Source organism: Mobula birostris, chromosome 30, assembly GCF_030028105.1.
Source record: "Mobula birostris isolate sMobBir1 chromosome 30, sMobBir1.hap1, whole genome shotgun sequence".
Taxonomy (NCBI): domain Eukaryota; kingdom Metazoa; phylum Chordata; class Chondrichthyes; order Myliobatiformes; family Myliobatidae; genus Mobula; species Mobula birostris.
Window position 1 is genome coordinate 39,396,978 of NC_092399.1, and position 25,996 is coordinate 39,422,973.

Here is a 25,996-nt window from a genome sequence, read left to right on the forward strand (position 1 = left end):
AAAGAGGACAAGAAAATTTTTAATTGGGGAAAGGCAAATTATGAGGCTATAAGGCTAGAACTTGCGGGTGTGAATTGGGATGGTGTTTTTGCATGGAAATGTACTATGGACATGTGGTCGATGTTTAGAGATCTCTTGCAGGATGTAAGGGATAATTTTGTCCCGGTGAGGAAGATAAAGAATGGTAGGGTGAAGGAACCATGGGTGACAAGTGAGGTGGAAAATCTAGTCAGGAGGAAGAAGGCAGCATACATGAGGTTTAGGAAGCAAGGATCAGATGGGTCTATTGAGGAATATAGGGAAGCAAGAAAGGAGCTTAAGAAGGGGCTGAGGAGAGCAAGAAGGGGACATGAGAAGGCCTTGGCGAGTAGGGTAAAGGAAAACCCCAAGGCATTCTTCAATTGTGTGAAGAAAAAAAGAATGACAGGAGTGAAGGTAGGACCGATTAGAGATAAAGGTGGGAAGATGTGCCTGGAGGCTGTGGAAGTGAGCGAGGTCCTCAATGAATACCTCTCTTCAGTATTCACCAATGAGAGGGAACTTGATGATGGTGAGGGTAACATGAGTGAGGTTGATGTTCTGGAGCATGCTGATATTAAGGGAGAGGAGGTGTTGGAGTTGTTAAAATACATTAGGACAGATAAGTCGCCGGGGCCTGACGGAATATTCCCCAGGCTGCTCCACGAGGCGAGAGAAGAGATTGCTGAGCCTCTGGCTAGGATCTTTCTGTCCTCGTTGCCCACAGGAATGGTACCGGAGGATTGGAGGGAGGCGAATGTTGTTCCCTTTTTCAAAAAAGGTAGTCGGGATAGTCCGGGTAATTATAGACTAGTGAGCCTTACGTCTGTGGTGGGAAAGCTGTTGGAAAAGATTCTTAGAGATAGGATCTATAGGCATTTAAGAATCATGGTCTGATCAGGGACAGTCAGCATGGCTTTGTGAAGGGCAGATCGTGTCTAACAAGCCTGATAGGGTTCTTTGAGGAGGTGACCAGGCATATAGATGAGGGTAGTGCAGTGGATGTGATCTATATGGATTTTAGTAAGGCATTTGACAAGGTTCCACATGGTAGGCTTATTCAGAAAGTTAGAAGGCATGGGATCCAGGGAAGTTTGGCCAGGTGGATTCAGAATTGGTTTGCCTGCAGAAGGCAGAGGGTGGTGGTGGAGGGAGTACATTCAGATTGGGGGATTGTGACTAGTGGTGTCCCACAAGGATCTATTCTGGGACCTCTACTTTTTGTGATTTTTATTAACGACCTAGATGTGGGGGTAGAACGGTGGGTTGGCAAGTTTGCAGAGGACACAAAGATTGGTGGTGTTGTAGATAGTGTAGAGGATTGTCAAAGATCGCAGAGAGACATTGATAGGATGCAGAAGTGGGCTGACAAGTGGCAGATGGAGTTCAACCCGGAGAAGTGTGAGGTGGTACACTTTGGAAGGACAAACTCCAGGGCAGAGTACAAAGTAAATGGCAGGATACTTGGTAGTGTGGAGGAGCAGAGGGATCTCGGGGTACATGTCCACAGATCCCTGAAAGTTGCCTCACAGGTGGATAGGGTAGTTAAGAAAGCTTATGGGGTGTTAGCTTTCATAAGTCGAGGGGTAGAGTTTAAGAGTCACGATGTAATGATGCAGCTCTATAAAACTCTGGTTAGGCCACACTTGGAGTATTGTGTCCAGTTCTGGTCACCTCAATATAGGAAGGATGTGGAAGCATTGGAAAGGGTACAGAGGAGATTTACCAGGATGCTGCCTGGTTTGGAGAGTATGGATTATGATCAGAGATTAAGGGAGCTAGGGCTTTACTCTTTGGAGAGAAGGAGGATGAGAGGAGACATGATAGAGGTATACAAGATATTAGGAGGAATAGATAGAGTGGACAGCCAGCGCCTCTTCCCCAGGGCACCACTGCTCAATACAAGAGGACATGATTTTAAGGTAAAGGGTGGGAAGTTCAAGGGGGATATTAGAGGAAGGTTTTTGACTCAGAGAGTGGTTGGTGCGTGGAATGCACTGCCTGAGTCAGTGGTGGAGGCAGATACACTAATGAAATTTAACAGACTGCTAGACAGGTATATGGAGGAATTTAAGGTGGGGGGGGGTTATATTGGAGGCAGGGATTAAGGGTCGGCACAACATTGTGGGCCAAAGGGCCTGTACTCTGCTGTACTATTCTATGTTCTATGTTCTATGTTTTCCTTAATCCTGTTTGCCAAGGCCCGTTCTGCCTCCCCTAATTTCATTCTTAAGCTCCTTCCTGCTAGCCTTATAATCTTCTAGATCTCTATCATTACCTAGTTTTTTGAAACTTTCGTAAGCTTTTCTTTTCTTCTTGACTAGATTTTCAACAGCCTTTGTACACCAAGGTTCCTGTACCCTACCATCCTTTCCCTGTCTCATTGAAACATACCTATGCAGAACTCCATGCAAGTATCCCCTGAACATTTGCCACATTTCTTCCGTACGTTTCCCTGACAGCATCTGTTCCCAATTTATGCTTCCAAGTTCCTGCCTGATAGCCTCACATTTCCCTTAACTCCAGTTAAACATTTTCCTAACTTGTCTGTTCCTATCCCTCTCCAATGTTATGGTAAAGGAGATGTCAGGTGTTTTTTACACAGAGAGTGGTGAGTGTGTGGCACGGACTGCTACGATAGGGTCTTTTACAAGACTTCTGGATAGGTACATGGAGCTTAGAAAAATAAAGGGTATTGTTAACCCTTGGTAATTTCTAAAGTAAGTACATGTTCGGCACAACATTGTGGGCCGAAGGGATTGTATTGTGCTGTAGGTTTTCTATGTTTCTATGTAAGTCTTCCTATTACAGCAAAGGGAAACCAGAAGAGACTCCAACTGTCTCAGGTCTGCATGGCTATCGAAATGACTGGAATGTGCAGAGGAAATCATCATATCCCCATTTTCACTCGGATGAACTTGTGCTTGACAGAAGCTGTCCGATGTAGGGATTGAGAGTTATTGTACCATCCAAGTTAGAAGGCATTCTATATTGAGTTGGAGTTTATAACTAAACAGAAAGGAATTTTGTGTATTTCATATTTCAGTGATATTTGAGTAATATTATAAATGTATTGTTTGATTAAGCATTCTGTGTTGATTACACAATTCATTACAGGTTCTATGTGAAAGTACGTGAACGGCATATGCCATCACTTCAGCATATGCCCCTGCCTCACTTAAAGTAAAAATGAAACAAACTAGACACGCATCTCTTGGGCTACCTGATTTTTATTTCGGTTAGTTTTATGTTTTGGAGTTATAAAACCAAACAAAAACCTTGGTTTACATATAGTAAATACAGATTTAGTCACTACACAGTGCACAGATGTACAAACCCCATTTCCAGAAAAGTTGGGATATTTTCCAAAATGCAATAAAAACAAAAATCTGTGATATCTTAATTCACGTGAACCTTTATTTAACTGACAAAAGTACAAAGAAAAGATTTTCAATAGTCTTACCGACCAACTTAATTGTATTTTGTAAACATGCACAAATTTAGAATTTGATGGCTGCAACACACTCAACAAAAGTTGGGACAGAGGCATGTTTATCATTGTGTTACATCACCTTTCCTTTTGATAATACTTTTTAATTGTTTTGGAACTGAGGTTACTAATTGTAGTAGATTTGCAATTGGAAATTTTGTCCATTCTTGCTTAATATAAGACTTCAGCTGCTCAACAGTCTGTGGTCTCTGTTGTCTGATTCCCACTGGCAATAGGCCAGTCAAGCACACGCACTCTGTGTCTACAAAGCCACGCTGTTATAGCCCATGCAGAATGTGGTCTGGCATTGTCCTGCTGAAATAAGCATGGACGTCCCGGGAAGAGACGTTGCTTTGATGGCAACATATGTCTCTCTAAAATCCTAATATACGCCTCAGAGTCAATGGTACCTTCACATACATGCAACTCACCCATGCTGTGGGCACTGATGCACCCCCATACCATCACAGATGCTGGCTTTTGCACCTTTCACTGATAACAATCTGGATGGTCGTTTTCATCTCTGGCACGGAGAACTCGACACCCGTTTTTTCCGAAAACTAGCTGAAATGTGGACTCATCTGACCACAGCACACGGTTCCACAGTCTTTCGGTCCAGCTGAGATGAGCTCAGGCCCAGAGAACTTGCCGGCGTTTCTGCACAGAGTTGATGTATGGCTTCCTCTTTGCGTAATACAGTTTCAAGTTGCATTTCTGGATGCAGCAACGGACTGTGTTGAGTGACAATGGTTTTCCGAAGTACTCCCGAGCCCAGGCGGCTATAATTGTCACAGTAGTATGACAGTTTCTTAGGCAGTGCCGCCTGAGGTCTCGAAGATCACTCGCATTCAACAGTGGTTTCCGACCTTGCCCTTCACGCACTGAGCAACACACATCAAAGTTACTGGTGAACGCAGCAGGCCAGGCAGCATCTCTAGGAAGGGGTTCAGTCGACGTTTCGGGCCGAGATCCTTCGTCAGGACTAACTGAAGGAAGAGCTAGTAAGAGATTTGAAAGTGGGAGGGGGACGGGGAGATCCGAAATGATAGGAGAAGACAGGAGCGGGAGGGATGGAGCCAAGAGCTGGACAGGTGATTGGCAAAAGGGATATGAGAGGATCATGGAGCAGGAGGCGCAGGAAGAAGGAAAAGGGGGAGGGGGGGAAACCCAGAGGATGGGCAAGAGGTATAGTCAGAGGGACAGAGGGAGGAAAAGGAGAGAGAGAGAAAGAATGTGTGTATATAAATAAATAACAGATGGGGTACGAGGGGGAGGTGGGGCATTAGCGGAAGTTAGAGAAGTCAATGTTCATGCCATCAGGTTGGAGGCTACCCAGACGGAATATAAGCTGTTATTCCTCCAACCTGAGTGTGGCTTCATCTTTACAGTAGAGGAGGCCGTGGATAGACATATCAGAATGGGAATGGGATGTGGAATTAAAATGTGTGGCCGCTGGGAGATCCTGCTTTCTCTGGCGGACAGAGCATAGGTGTTCAGCAAAATGATCTCCCAGTCTGCGTCGGGTCTCGCCAATATATAGAAGGCTACACCGGGAGCACCGGACGCAGTATATCACCCCAGCCGACTCACAGGTGAAGTGTCGCCTCACCTGGAAGGACTGTCTGGGGCCCTGAATGGTGGTAAGGGAGGAAGTGTAAGGGCATGTATAGCACTTGTTCCACTTACAAAGATAAGTGCCAGGAGGGAGATCAGTGGGGAGGGATGGGGGCGAACGAATGGACAAGGGAGTCGCGTAGGGAGCAATCCCTGCGGAAAGCAGAGAGAGAGGGGGAGGGAAAGATGTGCTTATTGGTGGGATCCCGTTGGAGGTGGCGGAAGTTACGGAGAATAATATGTTGGACCCGGAGGCTGGTGGGGTGGTAGATGAGGACCAGGGGAACCCTATTCCTAGTGGGGTGGCGGGAGGATGGAGTGAGAGCAGATGTGCGTGAAATGGGGGAGATGCGTTTGAGAGCAGAGTTGATGGTGGAGGAAGGGAAACCCCTTTCTTTAAAAAAGGAAGACATCTCCCTCGTCCCTGGAATGAAAAGCCTCATCCTGAGAGCAGATGCGGCGGAGACAGAGGAATTGCGAGAAGGGGATGGCATTTTTGCATGAGACAGGGTGAGAAGAGGAATAGTCCAGATAGCTGTGAGAGTCAGAAGGCTTATAGTAGACATCAGTAGATAAGCTGTCTCCAGAGACAGAGACAGAAAGGTCTAGAAAGGGGAGGGAAGTGTTGGAAATGGACCAGGTAAACTTGAGGGCAGGGTGAAAGTTGGAGGCAAAGTTAATAAAGTCAACAAGCTCAGCATGCGTGCAGGTAGCAGCGCTAATGCAGTCGTCGATGTAGTGAAGGAAAAGTGGGAGACAGATACCAGAATAGGTTTGGAACATAGATCGTTTCACAAAACCAACAAAAAGGCAGGCATAGCTAGGACCCATACGGGTGCCCATAGCTACACCTTTAGTTTGGAGGAAGTGGGAGGAATTATTAAGAGTAAGGACTAATTATTGGGAGGAATTATTAAGAGTAAGGACTAATTCCGCTAGACAGAACAGAGAGGTGGTAGGGGGAACTGATTAGATCTGGAATCCAAAAAGAAGCAGAGAGCTTTGAGACCTTCCTGATGGGGGATGGAAGTATATAGGGACTGGACATCCATGGTGAAAATAAAGCAGTGGGGGCCAGGGAACTTAAAATCATCGAAAAGTTTAAGAGCTTGAGAAATGTCACGAACATAGGTAGGAAGGGATTGAACAAGGGGGGATAAAACTGTGTCGCGGTATGCAGAAATGAGATCGGTGGGGCAGGAGCAAGCTGAGACAATAGGTCTGCCAGGACAGGCAGGTTTGTGGATCTTGGGTAAGAGGTAGAAACGGGAAGTGCGAGGTGTGGGAACTATAAGGTTGGTAGCAGTGGATGGGAGATCCCCTGAGCGGATAAAGTCGGTAATGGTATGGGAGACATGGCCTGGTGCTCCTTAGTGGGGCCATGATCGAGGGGTAAATAACAGGAGGTATCCGCGAGTTGTCGCTGTGCCTCGGCAAGGTAGAAGTCAGTACGCTAGACTACAACAGCACCCCCCTTATCGGCGGGTTTAATAGAAAGGTTAGGATTAGTGCGGAGGGAGTGGAGAGCAGAGCATTCGGAAGGAGTAAGGTTGGAATGGGAACAAAGTGCAGGGAAGTCGAGATGGTTGATGACCCGTCAGCAGTTAGCAATAAAGAGATCCAGAGCAGGCAGAAGACCAGTGCGGGGTGTCCATGAAGAAGAGGAGGGTTGAAGACAGGAGAAGGGGTCATCGGTGGGGGTGGAAGTGTGCTTGCCGAAGAAGTAGGCTCGGAGACGTAGACGGCGGAAGAAGAGTTCAGCATCATGGCGAACACGGAACTCGCTGAGGTGTGGGCTTAGGGGGACAAAGCTGAGGCCCTTACTGAGGACAGAGTGTTCTGCCTTAGACAGTTGAAGGTCAGAGGGGATGGTAAAGACCCGGCATGGATGAGAGCTGGGATCAGAGGAGGGAGGGTGGAGGCTGGGGGTGTCAGTGGAGAGGGGAGGGTCGGGGTGAGAGGAAGATGGAGCCTCTGAGGGCCCAGGAGCTGACGGTGGGATTGAGATGTCTCTGAATTGTCTGAATCTTTTCACAATATTATGTACTGTAGATGTTGAAAGACCTAAATTCTCTGCAATCTTGCATTAAGAAATGTTCCTTTTGAACTGACTAACAATTCTCTCACGAATTTTGGCACAAAGAGGTGAGGCACGACCCATTCTTGCTTGCAAAGACTGAGCCTTTGATGGACACTACTTTTATACCCCGTCATGACACCTCACCTGCTACCAATTAGCCTGCTTAATGTGGAGTCTTCCAAACCGGTGTTACTTGAATATTCTGTGCACTTTTCAATCTTATTTTAACTCTGTCCCAACTTTTGTTGAGTGTGTTGCAGCCATCAAATTCTAAATTTGTGTATATTTACAAAATACAATTAAGTTAGTCAGTAAAACTATTGAAAATCTTTCCTTTGTACTTTTGTCAGTTAAATAAAGGTTCACTTGAATTAACATATCACAGATTTTTGTTTTTATTGCATTTTGGAAAATATCCCAACTTTTCTGGAAATGGGGTTTGTAGAAAAAAGTAAAACAACAGAATGCAAAATAAAGTGTAACAGATACAGAGAAAGTGCAGTGCAGGGAGACAATAACGTGCAAGGTCACAAAAAGGTAGATTATGAGGTCAAGTGTCTATCTGATTGTGCTAGGGAATCATCAAATATTTCTGTTTAGAACTGTACAGCTGGAATGCAATATATAAAAATACTATAAATTACAATAAGAAATACAGTACCTTGTGAAAGTGTTCAGCCTCTAACCACTTATTCACAGGAATGAGCATTACAACCAGGGATTTTCATCAATTTAACTGAGAATTTTATAATTGTCAATCACATGCTTCTTTTTCCACAGCAGAGCCCAAAAAACAGGGAAAACTGTAAAGCACGAAAAACTAAAAATTCAAAACCTGAAATATCAGCAGTTCAAAAGTCTTCATTCTTCCTTTGCTCAGTATTTGGTTGAACGACTAAATTTAGTTCAACCACCCCTCTCAGCTTCTACAGCCAGTAGTCTTTTTGGATAGGTCTCTACTAGTTTTGCACAACGTGATAGAGCAAGATTTCCCCATTCTTCCTTGCAAAATTGCTCAAGTTGTCTCATGTACTTGGGGAGCTGCAGTGGACAGCAACCTTGATGCCTTATCAGGGATGTTTGATTGGATTAAGGTCAGGATTCAGACTGGGCCAACTCAGGGACATCGCTTTTCTTCATTTGAACTCACTCCATGGTTGCTCTGACAGTGTGCTTTGGGTCATTATCCTGCTGAAAGATGAACTTCCTCCCCAGTTTAAGCTCTCTGGCAGAGGCTAGCAGGTTTTTATCCAGGATTTCTCTGTATTTAGCAGATGGTGTTACCTGGCTGATATGAAGTATTAGATTAAGGCCACAGGTACTGCTTAATGTTGAAAATGTTCTACTTTAGTCTCATCAGGCCATAAGACCTTCTTCCACATCTTTTACAGTATCTTCTCAGTGACTTTTTGCAATGTCCTTACCGACCAGGTTATACTTTTTCTCTAGCTACCATAAATACCCTTTTAGTGTTAGAGATTGTGGAGCCGTGATTTCCATCTCCAGTTGGAGCCACTGACTTCTGCAGCTCACTCAGAATGACTGTTGGCACTTCTCTTACAAGTGTCATTCTTCTCCAGTGACTAAGTTTAGAGGGGCTGTCTGACCTAGGCAGTGTGGTGGTGGTTTCATATTTTTTTCCTCAATGGACTGCACTGAGCTCTGAGGTATATTCAGTGTCTTTGAGATGGTCTTGTACTCTTCCTCAGCATTGTGCTTCTGTATTATCATTTCCCTGACCTGCCTTAAATTCTCTTTTGTCTTCATTTTGGTTTAATATGATACCTTACAGATAGAAGGATTATTTATTCTCCTGAATTTATTGAAAAGAGGTGATCCTTCAATTTTCTACATCAACAAGTTGAGCGTGTTGGTAAAGTAATACAAGACCATAAGATCATAAGATATAGGAGCAGAATTAGGCCATTTGGTTTATTGATTAAGCTCCTCCATTTCATCATGGTCGATCCATTTTCCCTCTCAGCCCCAATCTCCTGTCTTCTTCCTGTGTCCCTTCATGCCCAGACTAATCAAGAATTTATCAACATTTCCTTTAAATATACCCAATGATTTGCCCTGTGGCAATGAATTCCACAGATTCACCACTCTCTGACTAAAGACATTTCTTCCTATCTCTGTTCTAAGAAGGCAGCCCTCTATTCAGAGGCTGGATCCTCTGGTCTTAGACTCTCCACACCCACTCTATTGAGGCCTTCCAAAATTCATTAGGTTTCAATGAGGTCACCCCTCATTCTTCTGAATTTCAGTGAGTAGAGGCCCAGGATCATCAAATACTCCTCATTTGACAAACTTTTCAATCCCGGAATCATTTTCATGAATCTCCTTTGAATCCTCGCCAATGTCAGCACATCTGTCCTTAGAACTGCTCACAATTCTCAAAGTGAGGCCTCACCAGTGCTTTATAAAGCCTCTGCATTACATCCTTGCTTGTATATTTGAGTCCTCTTGAGATGAATGCTCACATCGCATTTGTCCAGCTAGACACATTGTTTCTGCTTGTTCCTACCTCACCGAACTTATATCTGCATACCTTAACTCTGTTTTATCCCCCATGATTCAGTCCCTTCCTGCTTACATCTGTGACACATCACACACTCTTGATCTTTTCAATGACTTTAAGTTCTCTAGCCCTGGTTGTCTCATTTTCACTATGGACCTCTATACACCTCCATCCCCTATTAGGAAGGCCTCAAGTCCCTCCACTTCTTTCTGAACACCAGATCCAGCCAGTTCCCATCCAGTAACACTCTCCTCCATCTGGCAGAACTTGTCCTCACTCTCAATAATTTCTCCTTTGGCTCCTCCCATTTTCTTCAAACAAAAGGTGTAACCATGAGCACTTGCGTGGCGTCGTGGAACTGTTGATGTTCCAGGCCTACATTGGTATCACTCCCCACTTTTCCTACACTACAGCAATGACTGCATTGGTACTGCTTCCTGCACCCATGCCGAGCTCATCAACTTCATCAACTTTGCCTCCAACTTCCACCCTGCCCTCAAATTTACCTAGTCCATTTCTGACACCTCCCTCCCCTTTCTCAATCTTTCTGTTTCTATCTCTGGAGTCAGTTTTAATTTTTAGTGAATTGTTGGTAGATTTTGGAACTTTTCTTTTGATTTGACATGTACAATGTTTTGTAGATTCGCTCAAGAAATCCTACTTCAATACATTTTAAATTTGGAAAATGAGACAGAAAAAATGTGAAAATATGGGGGCTGAATACTTTTTCAAGGCAATACTTTATCAATTGAATAAGTAGTGCAAAAGGAGATGAAAAATTAAGGTAGTGTTTAATGAACCAACCCATGAAAACCACCACACTATTTTATTCTGTTTCTGCGCTACTTAATTAATATAATTTATATATATATTTCTTATTGTAATTTATAGCATTTTAATGTATTATAGTACACATGCTGCAAAACAACAAACTTCTTGACATATATCAGTGATATTAAACTTGTTTCTGATATATAAAAGTACTCAGTAGTTGTGAAGTGTTTGCAATGGCCCAAGGAAACGAGAACATATCTTAAGTCATGGAGCAAGGGAAAGCCTTCTACTAGAGAATAGACATTCTTCTAAAAGAATATTGAGTGTCTGATAAAGGAATTTGGGCACTCTAGTCTGTAGGCAGGTTCAACAACTGGTATTTTGGTCTTTATCGCAAGGAGTTTGGTGTTTAAGGCACTGTTACAGTCATATTGGGAAGTCCTGTGACAGTTTTGGTCCCCTTTTGTAAAAAGGGAAATAGCATGCTGGTGACACTCCAGGAGAGATTCATCAAGTTAATTACTGGTTGAGGAGGGTTGCTTACCAAGAAAAACTGCACATTCTTTTAGATTAGAAGAACGCAAATTGATCTTATTTAAATATATAAGGATCCTAATGGGGCTCGACACGGTAGATGCTGGGATGTTTTCATGAATGGGGAATCTCTCAGGTTAAACACATATACATACAGAGAATCGAGGAGCATTTCAACTCCTCGGACCCCTGGTGCATGTGGCATAGCATACAGGTCATTACAGACTTCAAACCATCTAGTACTGTGCCCCCTTCCAGCTCTGCTTCCCTCCCTGATGAGCTCAATTACTTCTACGCTCGCTTTGACCGAGAGAACGAGGAGGTCACCCTCAAAGCAGATCTCCCACCTGGTGAACTGCCTCTCTCACTTTCCACCTCTGATGTTTGCGCCACCCTGAGCAGGGTGAATGTACGGAACGCAGCTGATCCAGATGGAACACCTGGCCGTGTGCTCAGAGTCTGTGCAGGGCAGTTGGCCGGGGTCTTCATGGACATTTTTAATTGGTCCCTGGCCCAGACAGTTGCCCCCACAAGCTTCAAGATTGCCACCATCGTGCCAGTGCTGAAGCATTCCACTGCCACGGACCTGAATGACTTCCGCCCAGTTGCACTCACCCCCATCATTGCAAAGTGCTTTGAGAGACTGGTTCTATCACAACTGAAATCCTGTCTGCCCACTACCCTGGACCCCCATCAATTTGCCTATCACACCAACAGGTCAGCAGAGGACACCATCTCCACGGCACTTCACTCTGCCCTGACCCAACTCTTACGTCAGAATGCTGTTCATTATCTTTAGTTCTGCATTCAATACTGTGATCCCCTCCAAGCTGATCGCCAAATTTCGCCAGCTTGGTATCAGTTCATCCCTCTACAATTGGACCTTGGACTTTCTGACTAACAGACCCCAATCAGTTAAGTTAGACAACCTCTCCTCCTCCACTCTCACCCTGAACATCGGCGTGCCTCAAGGCTGTGTGCGAAGCCCTCTTCTGTACTCCCTTTTCACCTGTGACTGTGTTCCTGTACGTGGTTCTAACTCCATAATCAAGTTTGCAGACAACACCACGGTGGTTGGCCTGATCAGAGGGGATGACGAGACGGCCTACAGGGACGAGGTCCAGCACCTGGCCACATGGTGTGCCGACAACAACCTGGCCCTTAACACCCAGAAGACCAAGGAGATCATTGTGGACTTCAAGCATGCTAGGAGCCACGCTCATGTCCCCATCTACATCAACGGAGCTGTAGTGCAGCATGTATCAAGCTTCAAATTCCTTGGTGTCCACATTTCCGATGATCTCACCTGGTCCCTAAGCTCCTCCATCCTGATCAAAGAGGCGCAATAGCGCCTTTATTTCCTGTGGAGCATCAAGAAAGCTCACCTCTGTCCCAGGATACTGACGGACTTTTACCGCTGTACCATTGAGAGCATACTCACCAAATGCATCCCAGTGTGGTGTGGCAATTGTCCCATATCGGACCGCAAAGCACTCCAATTGGTGGTGAAAACTGCCCAGCAGATTATCGGCACCCAATTGCCCACCATTGAGAACATCTACCATAAATGCTGCCTGGGCAGGGCGAAAAGCATTATCAAGGATGCATCTCACCCTAACCATGGACTTTTTACTCTCCTCCCATCCGGTAGGCGCTACAGGAGCGTCCATTCCCGCACCAGCAGGCTCAGGAAGAGCTTCTTCCCTGAGGCTGTGACTCTGCTGAACCTCACATCACAGCACCCATATTGTACTGTCTCAGTACTTTTATACCTGTGTGTTGTAGCACTTACTTTTTATTCACAGTTATTTTGTAAGTAACACTATTCTTTACATTTCTGGTTAGATGCTAACTGCATTTCATTGGCTTCGTATCTGTACTCGGCACAATGACAATAAAGTTGAATCTAATCTAATCTAATGAGCAAGAGGACATAACTACAAAATAAGGGTCATGATTTGGTAGGAACCTCTTCACTCAGAGGCAGCAGTAGATGTGGAAAGGATGTTTCCCATGGTGGGGGAGTCTAGGACAAGAGGGCAAAGCCTCAGGATAGAGAGGCATCCATTTAAAACAGAGAAATTTGTTTAGCCAGAGGGTGGTGAATTTGTGGATCATGGGGTGTATTTAAACCAGAGCTTCATAGGTTCTTGACTGGACATGGCATCAAAGGTCATGGGAGGAAGTCCAGGAGTGGGACTGAGGAAAGAGAAAAAAGGATCAGCCATGATTAAATACTGGAGCAAACTTGATGGGCCTAATCCTACTATGTCTTTCAGTCTTATGGTCTCTGCTGCTAAAGGGTAGATCAATTGGTGTATTTATGGTGGAGATTAAGTAATTAAGAGTTATGGGGAACTGGCAGAGTGGAGGTCAGCTATGATCACATTTCCTTCTCCATAGATGCTGCCAAACATACTGATAAATGATCTAACCTGGTTTAAGGTTTCCACTAAATGAAGTACTTTCTGTTTGCATCATGGAAGATATGATCTAGTTGTTGGAATGTGTTTAAACTGCGTTCACATGTCCTTGGTGAGAAAGTAAATTTGTCTGGTTGCCTGAAGCCCAATGAGAAATCTCTCAAGGTTGATAATGAATAATAATATTGACTTGTAATATACCTTTTCACACCAATTTGTGATTCTTTTGCTGCTATGACTCTGTAAAAATACATCTTTTGCTTGCAGTTCAAGTTCAGCTCAGAAGTTTTTCAAATCAGAAAGGCAAATGATGCAACAGGAATTGAAATGAACCTGCTTCTTTAGTCATTTACTTTTACAGATTGATGGTCTACCCTAAACTGGGAAAAAAATCAATTGAAATGTATAACAGATGAATCAACTTCTCTAGGCACAAAACAAGTGGGAGTTTAACAGTATGAGTTCATCACAAACAAAATTCAAAGCTGCACCAAGTATTACCATGACAACTTTTTAAGAAGTGCTCATTTCTTTAGACATATGGATCCTGAAATATTCTTCCCCTGTGCTTCTCAGCACTTGACAGAGGTGAATGGAGGGATGAGATTCACCCTGGGTAAGTGATGCAACTTCCTGGCAGCCGACTCAACTCTGCCGATCTGCATTTCATCAATTTCATGTCTGGTACTTACTTATTATCATGGCAACTTTCCTTCTCACTGCGTTTCTGATTGTCTGCAGTGGGTTGAGAGTCAGAGGAAAGAGATGCAGTTTTATAAAGCAGCACTCACATACTGCAACACACACAAAATGCTGGTGAACGCAGCAGGCCAGGCAGCATCTCTAGGAAGAGGTACAGTCGACGTTTCGGGCCGGGACCCTTTGTCAGGACTAACTGAAGGAAGAGTGAGTAAGAGATTTGAAAGTGGGAGGGGGAGGGGGAGATCCGACATGATAGGAGAAGACAGGAGGGGGAGGGATAGAGCCAAGAGCTGGACAGGTGATAGGCAAAAGGGATACAAGGCTGGAGAATGGAAAGGATCATGGGACGGGAGGCCTAGGGAGAAAGAAAGGGGGAGGGGAGCAGCAGAGGAAGATATAATGAGAGGGACAGAGGGAGAAAAAAGAGAAAGAAAGGGGAAAAAGTAGTAAATAATAAATAAATAAATAAGGGATGGGGTAAGAAGGGGAGGAGGGGCATTAACAGAAGTTTGGGAAGTCAATGTTCATGCCATCAGGTTGGAGGCTACCCAGATGGAATATAAGGTAATATAAGGAATATAAGGAGTCACATACTGTGGTGACTCCTTCGAACTTTGTGTGTATGTGGGAGAGAGAGAAACAGACACAGAGAGAGGGAGAGAGAGACAGACAGAGAGACAGAGACAGAGAGACAGAGACAGAGAGAGAGGGACAGGGAGAGAGAGAGACAGAAAGAGAGAGAGAGAGATTATTTGTGACACTGACCCAGTGCCACATGCCCTTCTTTTACAATGACAACACCTTTACCCCACCCCAGCCTTCCCTCTCACAGGCACACCTTTCCCTACCACACAAATGCCTAGACCAAAGGCAGCATTGTTTCCTTCAGGAGAAATATTGTCTGACAATCTGTTGGAACTCTTTGAGGAAATATCAGGCAGGATAGACAAAGAAGAGTCAGTGGATGTTGTTTACTTGAATTTTCAGAAGGCCTTTGGAAAAGTGCAACATGTGAGGTTGCTATAACTCATTGGCTCCACTCTGGAGCAATATTTCAGGGAGTCCATTCAGACAATGTTTCCATTCAGGAGGGAGCAGTTGGAAGCTCTGTAGAGAATAAATAGCGACCACTATTCAGTTTCATTTTATTATCCATTGTCAAGTTGTCCTCTGAACCAGCTCTGATCCTTAGAAGGTGCTCCCATAGAGCACAGCAGCCCCACACACCTTGCTGCATGGACTAGTTCCGAGGCCAGTGCTGTGGATCTGAAGTCACGTACAGGGCCAGTCACAAGGTGACAGATTTCCTCTGCCACTAGTTTCACAGTTACTATTATTGACTCTATCTTTTATCTACTTTTATTGTTGTGGATTTAAGCTCAATTCCCTAAATCATTCTTCCAGCTCTGGTGTGATAACCTAACCGCTTTATTACTGTATTTTGATGTCAGCACACACAATAATGTTCAAAGATTGTGTTTCAATTATGGTTTAAATTGGGCTTTATTGGTGCAGATTTGTTCAGTTGTTATTTTGTCCTTTGAGAAACAATAGCTGCATTCTCTGTATTAATGCAAATTTGCTCCTTGCCTTTACGGGTTTATACATTTTGAATTGCAATTTACAGTGTAAACCACATGTTTTCTGTAAGTTTTCTGAGCACCAGGAGTAGTGATCTCTCATTCTTCAGATTCAAGTTTGTGGACGACACCACTGCTGGCTGAATCAAAGGTGGCGACAAATCAGCATGTAGGAGGGAGATTGAAAATCTGGTTGAGTGGTGCCACAACAACTCAATGTCAACAAGACCAAGTAGCTGATTATTGACTTCAGGAGAAGGAAACTAGAGATCAGAGGTGGAGAGGGTCAGCAACTTTAAATTCCTTGGTGTCATCGTTTTGGGTCCAGCATGTAAGTGCAATTATGAAGAAAGCACAGTGGAACTGCTACTTCCTTATGAGTCTGTGAAGAACTGGCATGTTATCTAAAACTTAGACGAACTTCTATAGATGTGTGGTGAAGAGTATATTGACAGGCTGTATCACAGCCTGTTATGGAAACATCAATGCTTTTGAACGGGAAAAGATAGTGGATACAGCCCAGTCCATTGTGGGTAAATCCCTCCCCACCTTTGAGCACATCTACTGACCATGAAATGTTGTAATGGGAAAGCAGCATCCATCATCAGGGACCCCACTACCCAGAACGTGCTCTCTCCTTGCTGCTGCCATCAGGCAGAAGGTACAGGAGCCTCAGGACTCACACCATGAGGTTCAGAAATAGTTATTACACTTCAGCCATAAGGCTCTTGAAGCAATGAGCATACTTCACTCAACTTCGCCCTATCATTAAACTGTTCTCACAGCCTATGGACTCACTTACAAGGACTTGTGTGCAGAATGGACTGCCGGCAACTGTGGTGGAGGCGGATACGACATGGTCTTTTAAGAGACTTTTGGATAGGCACATGGAGATTAGAAAAATAGAGGGCGATAGGGAAGCCTAGTAATTTCTAAGGTAGGGACATGTTCGGCAGAACTTTGTGGGCCGAAGGGCCTGTATTGTGCTGTAGGTTTTCTATGTTTCTATCTTTTCATGTTCTTGTTTTCACTTATTTACTTATTTATTTATTGTTTCTTTAGAACATAGAATAACAGTACAACACAGGAACAGGCCCTATGGCCCACAATGTTGAGCTTAATCAGTTAAAAGGCAAATCTCAAAACCCCTTAAAGCTAATCTTTCCAACCTACACAATGTCCATATTCCTCCATCTTCTTCTCATCCATGTGCCTATCTAAACATCTCTTGAACACCCCTAATGAACCAGCATAGCAGGCACCGCATTCCAGGCATCCACTACTCTCTGATCCTCACATCTCCTTTCATGCCCTTCTGCTATTAGACATTTCTGCCTTGGGTGAAAGATACTCCCTGCCTGCTCTATCTAGGCTGCTCATAATCTTATAAACCTGTATCAGATCTCCCCTCAGTTTTTCCCACTAGAGAAAACTTCCCAAGTTTGTCCAGATTTCCATGATAGCACATGCCCTCTAAACCAGGCAGCATCCTGGTAAACCTTTTCTGCACCCTCTCCAGAGGCATAACATCCTTCCTATAGTGCAGCGACCAGAACTGTGTGGATGTGGCCTAACCAGAGTTTTATAAAGTTGCAGCATAATCTCCTGACTTTTGAACGCAATGCCATGACTAGTAAAAGCAAGTTTTCCACAATATCAACCTGCGTAGCCACTTTCATTGAGCTATGAACTTAGACACCAAGATCTCTCTGCTCAGCAACACTGAGCAACACAAGAGAGATCTTTTTTTTGTATTTCTGTTTGTGTCTTTTGCACTGGTTCAATGCTCAAGTTGGCGTGGTCTTTCATTGATTCAGTTATGGTTATTATTTTATTATGGAGTTATTGAGAATGGCCTCAAGAAAATGGCTCTCAGGGATGCATATGGTGACATATATGTACTTCGAAAATAAATTTACTTTGAACGTTGAACTGTGGTCAACCTCTCACTGCAACAAGCAGAAGTTCCCACTTGCTTCAAAAAGGCAACAATCATACCATGCCGAAGAAGAATGATATAGGCTGCCTTAATGACTATCGGCCAGTAGCACTCACATCAACAGTGATCAAATGCTTAGAGAGGTTGGTCATGACTAGACTGAACTCCTGCCTCAGCAAGGACTTGGACCCGTTGCAATTTGCCTATCGCCACAATAGGTCAATGGCAGATGCAATCTCAATGGCTCTCCACATGGCTTTAGACCACCTAGACAACACAAACACTTACATCAGGATGCTGTTCATTGACTGTAGCTCAGCATTTAATACCATCATTCCCACAATCCTGATTGAGAAGTTGCAGAACCTGGGCCTCTGTACCTTCCTCTGCAAATGGATCCTCGACTTCCTAACCGGAAGACCACAGTCTGTGCGGATTGGTGATAACATATCCTCCTCACTGATGATCAACACTGGCGCACCTCAGGGGTGTGTGCTTAGCCCACTGCTCTACTCTCTGTATACACATGATTGTGTGGCTAGGCATAGCTCAAGTACCACCTACAAATTTGCTGACCATACAACCATTCTTGGTAGAATCTCAGGTGGTGACAAGAGGGTGTACAGGAGTGAGATATGCCAACTAGTGGAATGGTGCCGCAACAACCACCTGGCACTCAATGTCAGTAAGACGAAAGAGCTGATTATGGACTTCAGGAAGGGTAAGTCGAAGGAGCACATATCAATCCTCATAGAGGGATCAGAAGTGGAGAGAGTGAGCACCTTCAAATTCCTGGGTGTCAAGATCTCTGAAGTCTAACCTGGTCCCAACATATCAATGTAGTTATAAAGAAGGCAAGACAGTGGCTATACTTTATTAGAAGTTTGAAGAGATTTGGCATGTCAACAAATACACTCAAAAACTTCTATATTTGTACCGTGGGTAGCATTCTGACAGGCTGCATCACTGTCTGGTATGGAGGGGCTACTGCACAGGACCAAAAGAGGCTTCAGAAGGTTATAAATCTAGTCAGCTGCATCTCGGGCTCTAGCCTACAAAGTACCCAGGACATCTTTAAGAAGTGGTGTCTCAGAAAGACAGCGTCCATTACTAAGGACCTCCAGCACCCAGGGTGTGCCCTTTTCTCACTGTTACCATCAGGTAGGAGATACAGAAGCCTGAAGGCTCACACTCAGCGATTCAGGAACAGCTTCTTCCCCTCTGCCATCCGATTCCTAAATGGACATTGAAGCTTTGGACACTACCTCACTTTGTTAATATACAGTATTTCTGTTTTTGCACATTTTTAAAAATCTATTCGATTGATTTACTTGTTTATTTATTATTTTTTTTTGTCTCTCTCTGCTAGATCATGTATTGCATTGAACTGCTGCTGCTAAGTTAACAAATTTCACGTCACATGCCGGAGATAATAAACCTGATTCTGATTCTGGTCCACAATGCATGGTTCTGGAACTCTTTTTTTGTGAGGGATGGGATTTGTTACAATGATTCAGCTGCTGGCCTCACCACTGTCCTTGTGTAAAATTCTCAACTTTTAAACCAGCAAACATTATCAAGTCAACTATATACATGTACTTATACATAACATATTTTACCAAATATTGTATATAGAAATGAGACAATGTTTCTCTGAGCCAGCATGCATATCACAGTAGTACACTTAACACAGGATAACTAATGAAGGTAATAATAAAATCTACTGATGAATCACTCATAAATTACAAACTAAAGTGTATAAATTAAATACTGTAAGGTATGGAACAGATTAACAAGTGACACTTCGAATGCGATGTGTCCAGGAGTGACGCCTAAACGCCTGCTAGAAGAAACTGTTTCCAATCCTGACCGCTCTTGTTTTTATACATCGTAGTCTCCTGCTTGATGGTAGAAAGTCAAAGAAGATGCTGGATGGATGGGTGAGATTCTTAATAATACTAAGGGCCCTGCGTACACAGAATTACTGATCAATGTCCCTGATGGATGGGAGGGAGACCATTATGATCCTCTCAGCCATTCTCACAGTCCTCTAGGGATTTCTGGTCTGATGCTCGACTGTTCCTATACCAGATGGAGATGCAACCTGTCAGGACACTCTCAATGGTGCTCCCGTAAAACACAGTTAAAGTGGGGGGGGGGTGGGGAGGCACTGATGTGCTTTCTTGTTCACGGAGATCGTGGATTGAGATGTATGAACATACAAACGCAATCATCAGCACACTGTATATTCAACATTTAACTAGCCTTCCTTGGCAGTGACATTGCTCCTAGAAAGGGGAATCCCTTTCTTTAGCAGTCTGCTGCTGACCATATATAAGGTTTCTATCACCACTATTTCTCAGCCTGTGTTTCAAGTCGGTAACATACACAACACACAGCAGTGTTGTATATATTATCCAAACCAAACACAGGCTGAAAATAGTTCTCAAGGGATGACAAAAAAGTGGATTTGTCCTTGTGATAACTAAATTTTAAAAAATAAAATTAACTAATATAATAATATAAATAATATAAATCTTTAAAATGAGAACATTAAATGAGAGGAAACTTCATCAGAAAGGGAGAAATAAAATGCCTTATATTACAAGGCCGTATGCCTGGGAAACGCGGAAGAGGACGGCAAAGAAGAAAATATATGGACACTGTGAAAGAACTAACAGATCTAAGTGCACGAGATATCATTGACGTTGTGAGGGATCGTTCGATGTGGACAGCCATGATCGCCCAAGCGTGTAACACACAAGGCACATGAAGAAGAAGAATATAAAATTATGTTATGCATTTCACAACCTCAAGACCATCCAAATACAATGAATGATATTCCCATGGATCCCCAAGGGAATAGCGAACATATGAAAGAATTTAACAATTAGCTTTATTGTGAGAAACTTGTTCAAAGTTCAAAGCAAATTTATTATCAAAGTACGCATATGATACCATATACTACCTTGAAATTCATTTTCTTGCAGGGGTATTTATAGGAATAAAAGAAATACAATAGAATTTTAAGAATAGATAACACATTACAGACAAAGACTGACAAACAACCAATGTGCAAAAGAAGACAACTGTGCAAATGGAAATAATACTGAGAACAAGAGTTGTAACAAGTCCTTGAAAGAGAGTCTGTAGGTTGTAGAATCGTTCAGAGTAGTGGTGATTGAAGTTATCCATGCTGATTCAGGAGTCTGATGGTCGCAGGGTAATAATTGTCGTGAACCTGGTGGTGTGGGATGTAAAGCTCCTGTACCTCCTGGTGCTGTGGGATCTAAGGCTCCTGTACCTCCTGGTGGTGTGGGATGTAAGTCTCCTGTACCTCCTGGTGGTGTGGGATCTAAGGCTCCTGTACCTCCTGGTGGTGTGGGATCTAAGGCTCCTGTACTTCCTGGTGGTGTGGGATCTAAGTCTCCTGTACCTCCTGGTGGTGTGGGATGTAAGGCTCCTGTACCTCCTGGTGGTGTGGGATCTAAGGCTCCTGTACCTCCCGGTGGTGTGGGATCTAAGGCTCCTGTACCTCTTGGTGGTGTGGGATCTAAGGCTCCTGTACCTCCTGGTGGTGTGGGATCTAAGGCTCCTGTACCTCCTGGTGGTGTGGGATCTAAGGCTCCTGTACCTCCTGGTGGTGTGGGATCTAAGGCTCCTGTACCTCCTGGTGGTGTGGGATCTAAGGCTCCTGTACCTCCTGGTGGTGTGGGATGTAAGGCTCCTGTACCTCCTGCCCGATGGCAGAAGGTGTGGCCTGGAGGGTGGGGATCCTTGATGATGAATATGATTTTCTTGTAGCAGTGCTCCATGTAAATATATTCACAGGCTTTGCCTGTGATAGACTGGGTGTATCCAGCACTTTCTGTAGCCTTTTCCATTCTTCGACATTGGTGTTTCCTTACCAGGCTGTGATGTAACCAGTCTGGATACTCTCCACTGTGTATCTGCAGTGTAGTGACATAACTTCTAAATACAGGCATTCTTGTGCCTTCTTTGTGATAATATTTACATGCTGTCCCCAAAACAGATCCCCTAAAATGTTAACGCTAAAGAATTTAAAGGTGCTGACACACTCCATCCCTGTTCCTCTAATGAGGACTGGCACATAGACCTCCAAGTTTTCCCTTCTGTAGTTGATAATCAGCATTTTGCTTTCGCTGATGAGATATTGTTTGTGTGGCACCACTCAACCATACTTTCAATCTCCCTTCCATATGCCAATTTGTCATCACTTTGGCCAGCAATAGTGATATTGACAGCAAACTTAAGCATGGCATTGAAGCAGTACCTTGCCACGGAACTATAAATATAAAGTCAGTCGAGCAGGGGTCTAAACACAAAGCCCTGTGGTGCACCTATGCTGATAGTGAATGTGGAGGAGATGTTGTTGCCAATCTATACTAACTGGGGTCTAGTGGTGAGAATATCAAGGACCCAGTTGAGCAGGTCTTCGACATTATTGTTAAGTTTTAAGGGATGATTCTGTTGACTGCAGGTTGTAGTCCATGAAGAGCATCTACATTGTCCAGATGTTGCAGAGCTGAGTGAAGAGCCAATGAAATGACATCTGTTGTTGACCTATTTTGGCAGTAGGCAAATTGGAGCAGATTTAGGTCATTCCTTGGACAGGAGTTGATATGATTCATGACAAAACTCTCGTAAAAGTTTATCATGGTTGTAGATGTAGGTGCTATTGGATGATAATCATTGAGGCAGGTTACCATGTCCGTCTTGGGGCGGGTTACCACCACCATCTTGGGACAGGTTACCACGTCCGTCTTGGGGTGGGTTACCAAGTTCGGGGCCTGGTATGGTTGAAGGCTGCTTTAAGCAGGTGGGTATGTCAGATGGCCAAAGCGAGAAGTGGAAGATCTCCATAAACACTCCAGCTATTTGCTTAGCACAGGTCTTCAGTTCTCGTCCAAGACATTTTCAGGGCCAGATATTTTCCATCAATTCATCCTCCTGAAAGATGCACTCACATTGGTTTCAGAGAATGAGATCACAGGGTTATCAGGGTGTTGGGGATTTGTGAAGGTGCCTCCGTGTTCTGTTGCTCAAACCAAGCATAAGAGGCATTGAGCTTATCCATTTTCCATTCGTGTTGCGTGATTTTGCTTTGTAGGGGGTTATGGCATTCAAGCCCTGCCAGAGTTGTTGAGAATCCTTCTGTGATTTGTTTAGTCTGGAATTGACACTTTGCAAGTATGATGGCTTTCCGGAGGTCATACCTGAGTTTCTTGTAATTTCCCGGTTTGCTAGACCTAGATGCTGAAAGCAGATTGTGATTCTTTTGATTCAGCTTGCGTCTGAAACGATTGTATTAGTTGATGGAAACCACAAAGGAACAAAGATCAAGTTGCGTATGTGACAACGCACAACATTTATCAGGTAGAATAGCAGGGAAGCAGTTATAAATATGTGAAGAGATACTTCAAGACTTCCAGAAAATTTATACCTCAAAGATAATGATGCTTTAGGGTGTCATGTCAAATGAGACATGTCATGCTACAGCAAAGAGTCGGTCCTTGGCCTCACCATATCCATGCTGACCATCAACATACCCCTATATTAAAACTTTCTCTGCAGTGTTCCGTGCCTTGTTGATTCAAGTGCTCATCCAGAAACTTTTTAAATGTGATGAAACTATCAGCCTCCACCACATTCTCAGGCAGTGTGATAGCAATTACAACTACCCTCTAGCTCAAAAAAATCATTTTCTCAGATTCCCTCTGAGCCTCCTGCATTGCACCTTAAACTTATGCCCCCGATTTTAATTTCAGTCTGGTACAGGTATTGATTTTAACTGAAGTTTCGATGACAAACTCTGCCATCTTCATCAGGGATAATTAGAGGCAGAGATGGTAGAGCTTGTTTTCAAAACATCGGTTAAAATTGATACCTGTACTCAGCTGGAAGCTCAAGAAGAAATTATTAGTCATACACACCGGGAAAGCACCAGATACTTTTTATGGGGTAATGTTCCTCAGCATCCACCCCATCTTAATACTTTGAATCCCACTTCTGGGTCTTTCCCAGCCTTTGAATCCCTCTACCGGGTCTTTCCCAGTCTTTGAATACCTCTACCGGGTCTTTCCCAATCTTTGAATACCTCTACCGGGTCTTTCCCAATCTTTGAATCCCTCTACCGGGTCTTTCCCTGCCTTTGAATACCTCTACCGGGTCTTTAACAGCCTTTGAATATCTCTACCGGGTCTTTCCCAATCTTTGAATACCTCTACCGGGTCTTTCCCAGTCTTTGAATACCTCTACCGGGTCTTTCCCAGTCTTTGAATACCTCTACCGGGTCTTTCCCAGTCTTTGAATACCTCTACCAGGTCTTTCCCAGCCTTTGAATACCTCTACCGGGTCTTTCCCAGTCTTTGAATACCTCTACCGGGTCTTTCCCAGCCTTTGAATATCTCTACCGGGTCTTTCCCAGTCTGACCTCTTCCACACTAAGGAAGCAAAGCCAGCCTACACAATCTTTCCACAGAGATGAATTACTCTGCCCCAGGCAACAAACTGGGGAATCTCCTCTGGAGCCTCTCCAGTACAGTTGCATCCTTCCTCGTGTATGGTAAGTGGAACTGCACACGACACTCCAGCTGAAACACAATCAGACTTTTATAAACACAAACAACAGGAATTCTGCAGACGCTGGAAATTCAAGCAACACACATAAAATTTGCTGGTGAACACAGCAGGCCAGGCAGCATCACTAGGAAGAGGTACAGTCAATGTTTCAGGCCGAGATCCTTCGTCAGGACTAACTGAAGGAAGAGTGAGTTAGGGATTTGAAAGTTGGAGGGGGAGGGGGAGATCCCAAATGATAGGAGAAGACAGGAGGGGGAGGGATGGAGCCAAGAGCTGGACTGGTGATAGGCAAAAGGGATACGAGAGGATCATGGGACAGGAGGTCCGGGAAGAAAGACAAGGGCGGGGGGGACCCAGAGGATGGGCAAGGGGTATAGTCAGAGGGTCAGAGGGACAGAGGGAGTAAAAGGAGAGTGAGAGAAAGAATGTGTGTATAAAAATAAGTAACAGATGGGGTACGAGGGGGAGGTGGGGCCTTAGCGGAAGTTAGAGAAGTCGATGTTCATGCCATCAGTTTGGAGGCTACCCAGACGGAATATAAGGGGTTGTTCCTCCAACCTGAGTGTGGCCTTTTATATATTGGCGAGACCCGACGCAGACTGGAAGACCGCTTTGCTGAAAACCTACGCTCTGTCCGCCAGAGTAAACAGGATCTCCCAGTGGCCACACATTTTAATTCCACATCCCATTCCCATTCTGACATGTCTATCCACGGCCTCCTCTACTGTAAAGATGAAGCCACACTCAGGTTGGAGGAACAACACCTTATATTCCGTCTGGGTAGCCTCCAACCTGATGGCATGAACATCGACTTCTCTAACTTCCGCTAAGGCCCCACCTCCCCCTCGTACCCCATCTGTTACTTATTTTTATACACACATTCTTTCTCTCACTCTCCTTTTTCTCCCTCTGTCCCTCTGAATATACCTCTTGCCCATCCTCTGGGTCCCCCCCCGCTTGTCTTTCTTCCCGGACCTCCTGTCCCATGATCCTCTCGTATCCCTTTTGCCTATCACCTGTCCAGCTCTTGGCTCTATCCCTCCCCCTCCTGTCTTCTATCATTTTGGATCTCCCCCTCCCCCTCCAACTTTCAAATCCCTTACTCACTCTTCCTTCAGTTAGTCCTGACAAAGGGTCTCGGCCTGAAACGTCGACTGTACCTCTTCCTAGAGATGCTGCCTGGCCTGCTGCGTTCACCAGCAACTTTTATGTGTATTGCCAGACTTTTATAAAGCTGCCTTCTATTCTATTCTGCACCCAACCTAATGAAAGCAGGCATCCCGTCTGCCTCCTTTACTGTTTTAGTTACTGCACTGCCACCTTTATATGTCCATGTAATGCAACCAAGACTCCTCACTTCCTCAATACTTCCAAGGGCTCTACCATTCATAGTAAGTGTATGACCTTTGACCTTTACAGACCGTCTAACATGCATGACCCTGCACCCATCAGAATGAAATTCCATCTGACATTGTTCTTCCCAGTTTGCCAGCTAATTAATATAATTCTGTAACCTAAGTCTGTTCTCCTATCAACAGTACCACCGAGTTCTATGTCATTCGAATTGAATTGAATTGACTTTATTACTTACATCCTTCACATGAGGAGTAAAACTCTTTACATTGCATCTCCGTCTAAATGTGCAATGTGCAATTTATAGTCATAGTCATACTTTATTGATTCCGGGGAAAATTGGTTTTCGTTACAGATGCACCATA